Source organism: Triticum dicoccoides, chromosome 1B, assembly GCF_002162155.2.
Source record: "Triticum dicoccoides isolate Atlit2015 ecotype Zavitan chromosome 1B, WEW_v2.0, whole genome shotgun sequence".
Taxonomy (NCBI): domain Eukaryota; kingdom Viridiplantae; phylum Streptophyta; class Magnoliopsida; order Poales; family Poaceae; genus Triticum; species Triticum dicoccoides.
Window position 1 is genome coordinate 142,910,744 of NC_041381.1, and position 9,827 is coordinate 142,920,570.

Genomic DNA, 9,827 nt, shown 5'->3' on the forward strand with positions numbered 1-9,827 from the left:
GCCATTGTCCTTGGCTTTTCTTGGCCGAGGTTCCTGGCGAGCCACTTGTCGCGGATGCTGTGTTTGAATGCCGCTAAGGCTTCGGCATCCGGAAAATTGACAATTTGATTCTTCTTAGTGAGGAATCTGTTCCAAAGCTTGCAGGAGGACTCTCCGGGCTGTTGGATTATGTGACTTAAATCGTCCGCATCCGGAGGCCAGACATAAGTCCCTTGAAAATTGGCCCTAAAAGCGTCCTCGAGTTCCTCCCAACTCCCAATTGAATTTTCAGGGAGGCCTTTCAACCAGTGTCGAGCTGGTCCCTTCAACTTGAGGGGAAGGTATTTGATGGCGTGGAGATCATCCCCACGAGCCATGTGAATATGCAGGATAAAATCCTCGATCCAGACCCCTGGGTCTGTCGTTCCATCGTATGCTTCTATGTTCACAGGTTTAAAACCTTGTGGAAATTCATGGTCCAGTACTTCTTCGGTGAAGCACAGGGGGTGGGCAACCCCTCTGTATCTGGACGTGCTATGGCATGCCATCGGCTGTTGTTGTGTCCGGTGCTTATTTCGGACTGGTATTTGGTTGGTATGATCATTTTGGTGACCATAGTCCCTCGCTGGGGTATGTCCTTTAGATCCGTAGATGGACCTGGCCGTGCCAGTGTTCTTATCTAGGTGCTCACGCAAAATCGAGCGCGGCGTCGGTAGCCGCTCTGTTGCGGTTATGAAGCGGTACATCGGGCCTCCTGGTCGTGTTATTCTTTGGTGGAATAGCCTCGTCGTCGAATTCTGGCAATAGCTTACGTTTTGGATAGCTCTTTGTATGGCGTTCGTCGCCGTATCTTTCTTCAGTGTCTAGCACTTTATTCCATCTACGATTGAGCGTTCCCTGCGCGGCCTTTAGCCGTCGCTTCTGCTTCTTTAGACTTCTCGCTGTGGCCATAAGCCTTCGGTGGAGGTTATCTCGTTCCGCGCGTGTTTCCTGGATGATGAATGCATTGTCATCCGGACTGTGTTCTTGTGCTGGGTCGGTTTGATGAACTCGTCCCTCGGGATCATTGTGATCGGGCGTCCGCTCCGAACTATGTTCGGCACGACCTGGCTCGTTCTGTTCCATCGCTGGGTCCGTATGGTCGTTGTTGCCTTCGGAGTTGACTGGGGTGTCGATCTTTCTGGCGCTCTTGTCGCTATTTTTACTGTTGCTGGACTTTGAGCGGCATCTACGCCGTCATTTTGGCTTTTGTCCGGGGGTTTTATCTTCCGGATTGTCGCCGTCGTCCTCCTTGGGCGTGTCCACCATGTATATATTGTGTGACGAGGTAGTGGTCCAGCGCCCCAGGGATTCTGAATCTTCTCCTGCATCGTCGTCCATACCGTCGATGCCTTCGGAGTCGAAGTCAAGCACATCGGTTAGATCATCGACCGTGGCAATGAAGTGAGTGGTGGGTGGGCAACGAATTCCTTCGTCGCCTGCTTCCTACTCGAGCCGGGCATAGTTCGGCCACGAGCCTCCTGACAAAGAGAGGGACTTTAACGAGTTCATCACGTCGCCAAAGGGCGAGTGCTGGAAGATGTCCGTAGCTGTGAACTCCATTACAGGAGCCCAACCAGATTCGGCGGGCTCAGGAGAGCACAGACTGGAACCTACAGCCGGATACGAGTCCGGGGGTTCGGTGCCACAGGCTTCTTCAGAGGTGAGGCCTGTGTTCGGCTCCACCGCCGATGAGTGTGCGGCCTGCGGCGTGGGGTCCATCCCCCCGTCCTTGGGCCACGCAGTCTGCTCCGGATATAGGTCTGAGGCTGCTGCAGGGGTGATATCCTAAGCATTGTCCGACAGCAAGTCTAAGACGTGCTCATTGTGACTGTCCGGTGCTCCTGGCACAGGCCCGACTCCGTTGTAGATCAAGTCTCCGCGGATATCGGCCGTGTAGTTCAGGTTTCCGAACCTGATCTGGTGACCAGGGGTGTAGCTGTCAATCTGCTCCAGATGGCCAAGCGAATTGGCCCAGTGCAAAGCCGCCGAACACGAAGATCTGTCCGGGGAGAAAATTCTCGCCTCGGACCGTGTTGTCGACGATTGAAGGCGCCATCAAGCCTTACAGCGACGACACAGAGGAACTCTCAATGAAAGCACCAATGTCGGTGTCAAAACCGGTGGACCTCGGGTAGGGGGTCCCGATCTGTGCGTCTTAGGCTGATGGTAATAGGAAGCAAGGGACACAATGTTTACCCAGGTTCGGGCCCTCTCGATGGAGGTAAAACCCTACTTCCTGCTTGATTAATATTGATGATATGAGTAGTACAAGAGTAGATCTACCACGAGATCATAGAGGCTAAACCCTAAGAGCTAGCCTATGATGATTATCATTGTAATTGTGATCGGCCTTCTAAGGACCAACCTCTCCGGTTTATATAGACACCGGAGAGGGCTAGGGTTTACATGGAGTCGGTTACAAGGAAGGAAATATAATATCCGGATCGTCAAGCTTGTCTTCCATGCAAAGGAGAGTCCCACCCGGACACGGGGCGGAGTCTTGAGTCTTGTATCTTCACGTTCCAATAGTCCGGATGATGTATATAGTCCGGCTGTCCGGATACCCCCTAATCCAGAACTCCCTCAGCTACTTTGAAGCACAAGTGTGGTAAAAGGATAGTAGCATTGCCACTTCTCTCTTTTTCTCTCATTTTTTGTTTTTTTTTGTTTTTTTTGGCCTTCTCTTTTTTTGGACTCTTTGTTTTCGTCCGGACTCTCATCCCGACTTGTGGGGGAATCATAGTCTCCATCATCCTTTCCTCACTGGGACAATGCTCTAATAATGAAGATCATCACACTTTTATTTACTTACGACTCAAGAATTACAACTTGATACTTAGAACAAAATATGACTCTATATGAATGCCTCCGGCGGTGTACCCAGATGTGCAATGAATCAAGAGTGGCATGCATGAAAAATATTATGAACGGTGGCTTTACCACAAATACGATGTCAACTACATGATCATGCAAAGCAATATGACAATGATGAAGCGTGTCATAATAAACAGAATGGTGAAAGGTTGCATGGCAATATATCTTTGAATGGCTATGGAAATGCCATAATAGGTAGGTATGGTGGCTGTTTTGAGGAAGGTTGTGGTGGGTGTATGGTACCGGCGAAAGTTGTGTGATACTAGAGAGGCTAGCAATGGTGGAAGGGTGAGAGTGTGTATAATCCATGGAGTCAACATTAGTCATAAAGAACTCACATATTTATTGAAAAATCTACAAGTCATCAAAACCAAGAACCACGCACATGGTCCTAGGGGAAGGGTTGGTAGGAGTTAACCAGCGCGTGATCCCGACCTCCACACAAAGGATGACAATCAATAAATAAATCATGCTCCAACTTCATCACATAATGGTTCACCACATGTGCATGCTACGGGAATCACGAACTTTAACACAAGTATCTCTCAAATTCACAATTACCCCACTAGCATGACTCTAATATCACCATCCTCATATCTCAAAACAATCATAAAGGAATCAAACTTCTCATAGTATTCGATGCACTTTATATGAAAGTTTTTATTATATCCCTCTTGGATGCCCATCATATTAGGACTAAATTCATAACCTAAGCAAATTACCATGCTATTTAAGACTCTCAAAATAATATAAGTGAAGCATGAGAGTTCACCTATTTCTTCAAAATAAAACCACCTCCGTGCTCAAAAGGATATAAGTGAAGCACTAGAGCAAACAACAAACTACTCTGAAAGATATAAGTGAAGATTAATGAGTAGTTGAATAATTGTGCAACTATGTGAAGACTCTCTAACATTTAAGAATTTCAGATCTTAGGATATTATTCAAACAGCAAGCAAAACAAAATAAAATGAAATGGCGCTCCAAGCAAAACACATATCATGTGGTGAATAAAAATATAGCTCCAAGTAAAGTTACCGATGAACGAAGACGAAAGAGGGGATGCCATCCGGGGCATCCCCAAGTTTAGGCTCTTGGTTGTCCTTGAGTATTACCTTGGGGTGCCTTGGGCATCCCTGAGCTTAGGCTCTTGCCACTCCTTATTCCATAGTCCATCGAATCCTTACCCAAAACTTCAAAACTTCACAACACAAAACTAAACAGAAAACTCGTAAGCTCCGTTAGTATAAGAAAATAAAATCACCACTTAGGTACTGTTCTGAACTCATTATAAATTCATATTTGTGCTATATCTACTGTATTCCAACTTCTCTATGGTTCATACCCTTCGATACTACTCATAGATTCATCAAAATAAGCAAACAACACATAAAAAACAGAATCTGTCAAAAACAGAATAGTCTGTAGTAATCTATAGCTCTAGAATACTTGTGTAACTCCAAAAGTTTTAAAATAAATTGGTGGACATGAGAAATTTGTCTATTAATCTTCTTCAAAAAGAATCAACTTAAAATCACTCTTCTGTAAATAATTACAGCTAATCTCGTTAGCACAAAGTTTCTCTTTTTTTACCGCAAGATCACATTAACTTTCACCCAAGTCTTCCCAAAGGTTCCACTTGGCACTTTATTGAAACAAAAGCAATAAACATGATTACTATAGTATCATAATCAAGTGAACACACAAAAACGATAAGGTTAAATATTGGGTTGTCTCCCAACAAGCGCTTTTCTTTAATACCTTTTTAGCTAGGCATGATGATTTCAATGATGCTCACTACAAGAAATATGTCAACTTGTGACCACCACTATTGGTCACTGAAAGGTCATTATTTTTCATTTGCGACCTTTTTGTGACCAAAAATAGAAGGTCAAAAGCTGGCAGTCGTAAACTGAAATTAACGACCTTCTCTGTGAGAAGGAAAAGGTCGTTGGTTCCACGACCAAATTTTTGGTCACTAGCAGCATCCCCAGGCCACGTAAGATCCAACGTGGCAAACTGACGTGGATAAGATTCAACCCGGTCCAATGTAGTGTCTATATGGGCCAAGCCCAACAATTCAACCTTTATTTATTTTTCCTGTGAATTTTTGGTCGACTTCATGGGCCAAGTCCAACAATTTGGCCTTTTGATTTTCTAGGCCATGGCCCTTTTGCGGACCATTTCATTAAGCCTTTTTGTTTAGATTTTCCAGAAATAAACAATGTTCCAGTCCACTATTATTTCAGCTTTAGCCTTTATATTATTTGGTCCAATAGAACATTTGGTATTTTAATTCACTGATTTCCAGTTTACACATTTGAATAGCAAACACTCAATAATTCTCTTGATTAAACGATTAAATTCAGAATCATTTAGCCAAATACACACAACAGCACATACAAGTCTGCACATCCAACATCAACTTAAACAAGCAAAAACAGATACACAAGCACGATACACAAGCACATACAAGTGTGCTTACAAGCAAAAACAGATACACAAGCACCAAAACATGGTGCAACATCAACTAAAACTGTGGTGCGCATCTCAATGCCTCTTCTGGTCTTCCGTCACAGTAGAAGCAGCCTAAACAACATTAGATCTTGATCCTGATGACCAAAAAGAAACATTATTAAATGTTTAGAGATAATGCCATCAACATGAGGCGGTAATCCAACATAACACTTTGTCAACATATTTTACATATGCAAATAAGTAAGCTTACTGTATAAGTTTAAGATCCACATGCAATGTGAAACTGAATTGCCAAATAGCAGCATGATACATTGGTACAAGTGCAGGTCGTCGATGAACATCACTGTATCAGGTTCACCACAAGTTCTATGATGCATCCAAACTTGTGAAATTCGTGCATATATTCAAGTATGATACTAAGTGAGCAGGTAGAATCACCCAAGCATGGAGGCAAGTGTCTCACCTGCGGCAACTGACCAGGAGCGAAGTTGAGCATGGCCGGGGCAGGAGCAGCTGGAGTAGCATGGCCGGCCTTGAGGTTCGGGGCATCCACAGCCTGCCTGGCATTGGGTGCCCAGAGCGAGGGGAGCATCGGGGCGTGCCTGCATGATGAAGGAAAGCAGCATCAGAAAGTTAAAGACTAAAGGACATGTGGTAGCAAAAGGAATATCAAACTTCTGTCATAACTTGACTATGAAGTTAAGGAACCTCTTTAGTCTTTACTTTGCAGAGAAGGGAGCATGTAGCTAATGATAACTAATATATTAGTAGACAAGTGGTAAATTAGAAGATCCTCTGCACAATGAATGGGCAGATCCATCCTTGAACTGACTCTAATGGCTCAGAAAGATTAATCTCAAACAACAACCAAATTCCAGAGTGCCCAGGCCCAAATTCTACAAGACGTCTTAAGTACAGTAATATACAATACATCATAGCAAACTGACTGGACGAGTTTAGTTTGTACAACCCACTAAACAATTCAGCAATAAGAGCATACAACTACAACAAAACAGAGCATAATTCAGTTCTAATATGCACGACTGAAACTACTCCAATTTCGGTTTTAATATGTATACAACACGCATCATTGACCACGGAGCATACGGCCACAGCAAAACAAGGGAGCAATTCAGGGAAAGGAATACTATAGTTGCTTGAGACATGTGCTATTCGGTCGAAAGTAATCAGCAACCAACGAAGTCAATAAAAGTGTATAAGTAGGCCACTCTTCCCAGTGAGATTAATACACTACAAAATCTATATGATGTGTAGTAATTAACAAGATGATTTTATAGTTGGTATTTCCAATAGCCGAGGTACCCGTACATATATATTTCTCTAGTTCTAATTCCCTTACATGAGTTCCGCATATACGTATCTCATCTTAAAACTGTACCTCAGCCACACAAATCTGTACGTGCGACTACATTTGAGTATGTCTTGGAGGGACTATAATTATGGCTTGATATTACTCAACATACATGTCAACAGAAAGAGGAGAACATCATAGCACATTTTCATTTTTGAAAAGCACATTAAATAAAAGCCTTTTGACTATTTTATTGTTTGGTTGTCACTAAATTGAAAATATTTTTCAGTGTACAGCAGAATGCAACCAAGGAAGCAAAACATTTAAAAGGACCTGCTTTTCATGTACCATGACCACTACAGAGCAAAAGAGGGTCAAAGCGAGCTAGAACGGGTGGCCCCTTGCAAGAAAATAATTGCCCAATTACGAGACAATAAACCTAAACAGGGGCTTTCCTGCAGCACACCATGTAACAGAAACAATTCTGATATTTCATATCATCCATGTCATAATTAGAAAAATGAGAAAATATAGTTCCACATAAGCAAGCAAATATAAAACGAAAACTAGTTGACTATGTGTACAAAATATAGTTCCACACTATCAGAATTACAAGGACTCAAAGTGCCAAGTCAATGTAAGTGTCTTGTTTGTTTGGATCTAGCTCACCATGGTCAGTAATTAATCGGATAGATATTGATTCAAAACACACAAAACTGGGCACATATATCAACATAAGAATAACAGTGTCAGAGACAAGCATTCTTCTACAACATAACTAATCAGATACACCACATATATGTTTTGCAACAAACTAAAAACAAAACAAGGCATGCACTAATCAGATAGATATTGATTCAAAAATTCCAGACTCCAGAACATAACTAACAAGTTCAAATAAAAAGGGTTTAGGGGTTTAGGGTACGTTGCAAGAAAGAGCATGCTTCCACCTTGTTTCAACAGACCTTTTAAATTGTTTTCTTATCCACGGCATCATAAGTCTTAACCAAACCAGAGCAAGTAAAGGATCTTGTGTTCAGAGCATACACTACACTGGCAGCAGCACAAGCTTATGTTCAAAGCATACACTACAGTCGATCTTACTTAACAGGTGGTTGTTCTAATCACCTACAGCCTGCCTCAAGCCCTCAACTCGATACAGTCAATCTACACAGACAATCGACAGCTAAAGAACAATGCAGCATTCTGGTGAAGCAGCAAGCATGCCTAGATGGCGACTCCCGTGAACAGAGAACCCTACCACTTGGGGACTTAAACGAGGAGTAGCCGAGGTTCCTGCTTGTGTTGCCATTGCTGAAAGAAAAGTATATATTAATGCTTAAACAAGATAAACAGTACATGGATACAAAAAGGGTAGCAGGATTAAAAGAATGATTTAGAGAATGGACGACTGGTCCACATAAAAGTCAGAACATCAATCAAACAATCGACAATTTTCTTCGACAACACGAACTGCAAATCCAAATGCTGATTCTAGAAAGTATGCACCCCCAAGCATCTGTCCAAAATAAGAACAAAAACAAAAAGGAGGGCTAGCAGACACAATCTACTCTAAACACTACAGCAAAAGGTCTGTCGGCATTAACGACGAGAATAGCATGTAAACCAGAACTTGATGTCATTTTATAGCTAGTTGTTTTAGCCTGTCGACTGGCTAGTTAGATACATTTGGCTTTCATCGCACTATAAGCCTCCAAGGTCCAACAGTTAGTAGATAAGCCTCTATAGATGGATACCTTTGGCTGTCATTTAATACATTGAGGACCACAGACAGATAAACCAACTAAATTCAGAAACAAATTTGAGTTATCAACCCTTCAGACTAGCATACTAATGTCAGTTTATCCTTACGTTGCTTAATGTCCTAAGAAACAGCATGCAGGCTATCCACATCTACTGTCCAGCACACAATAGAAACAACTAATGGTGCAGCAACTCCTCCAAGAAGAAACTAGAATTATTAGCTGCAAAATTATTTCATTCCTCATGGCCATACAAGCAGTAATCTACATGCTGCAGAGTGTGGCTCAGTCACGGGATCTAGGCAGAGGAGGGAGGCAGAGGTAAAGTGCTCACCGAAGAGGTTACTGGCGATGCAGCGGTCGCATTGCAGGTCGGCCACCACCGTCGCGCAGTAGAGGTGGTCGCGGCAGGATGCACGGCCTCTTGGGAGACCCGGCGGAGGAGGTCAGTGTCGCCGCCGTCCAGCCAACGCGTGTGAGCACGCCAATCTACGCCAGCACAAATGGCCTTGGAGTGGAGACGAGGTCTCTTGTGCACCTGTGTATGGAGAACCGGCCGCATCAGGGCAGGGGAGAGAGCAAACCAAATCGGGACTGAGGAGCGGAGAGGAGACCTTGAGGACACGAACCCGCAACCGGAGCACGCATGAATCCATGCCTCCCGGTGGTGGCGGTGGTGGCACCGGGTCGTGCAGGCCTGATCTGAGGCCAAGGAGGCGCTAATCGGATCTGGTCGGAGTGATGCGAGCCCCTTGCTGCGCGGTGCCATGTGTGGCGGCGGCGTGTAGTACGGGAGAGAGAGGCCGGGGTGGGGGCTACAGGGGAGGGAGGGGGTCAAGGCCGGCGGCGAGCGGCGGTAGATGGCGGCGAGGGGAGGGGAGGGATCTGGATCGGGGAGCGCTAGGGTTCGCTGCGTGGGGGAGAGAGAGAGGATGGCCACGACATGAGTAGCCCATGTGGATCTAGGAGGAGAGGGGAGGGGCTGCCGACGATGAGGTTGGAGGTCGCCGATGCGACTGGAGAAGAGGACAGCGGCGGATTGGGTTGGGCTAGGGTTGGGCGGCGGCGGAGGGAGAGGGCTAGGGTTGGCAGCCGTGGGTGCGTGGGAGAGAAAGGGCCGTGGGTACGTGGGTGATTGGGCTACGTGGGGTGAGAGGGTGAGGCCGTGAGGGGGTGAGGGCTGCCGTCGGATCGGGGAGTATCCGACGGTGTTGGATGCGTGATCCACGTGAGATGCCCATGGACCATTCAAAACGCGGTAAACGCTTTGACAATCTTATAACCATCTAAATTGGTCTTAATTGATTGAAATAAGTATTTTTTGCATGAAAAAGCATTTTCCATTTTGATTTTGTTGTGAAGAACCAGCCAACTCTTTG

At 44.7% G+C, this 9,827-nt stretch overlaps 1 long non-coding RNA gene across 4 annotated transcripts; it reads right to left on the reverse strand.

Moving 5' to 3' along the window:
• Window positions 1-5,237: 5,237 nt before the first annotated feature.
• On the reverse strand, window positions 5,238-9,580 carry LOC119323919. Of its 4 annotated transcripts, XR_005156641.1 has the most exons (6): window positions 9,063-9,580; window positions 8,783-8,986; window positions 7,947-7,999; window positions 5,837-5,975; window positions 5,624-5,716; window positions 5,238-5,507 (listed from the first exon to the last, which is right to left on the reverse strand). It is a non-coding gene; the product is annotated as an uncharacterized LOC119323919 (long non-coding RNA). The 4 variants fall into 4 exon arrangements; XR_005156638.1 differs by lacking the exon at window positions 5,624-5,716; XR_005156639.1 differs by having other exon boundaries at window positions 5,624-5,975.
• Between the last annotated feature and the right edge of the window lie 247 nt (window positions 9,581-9,827).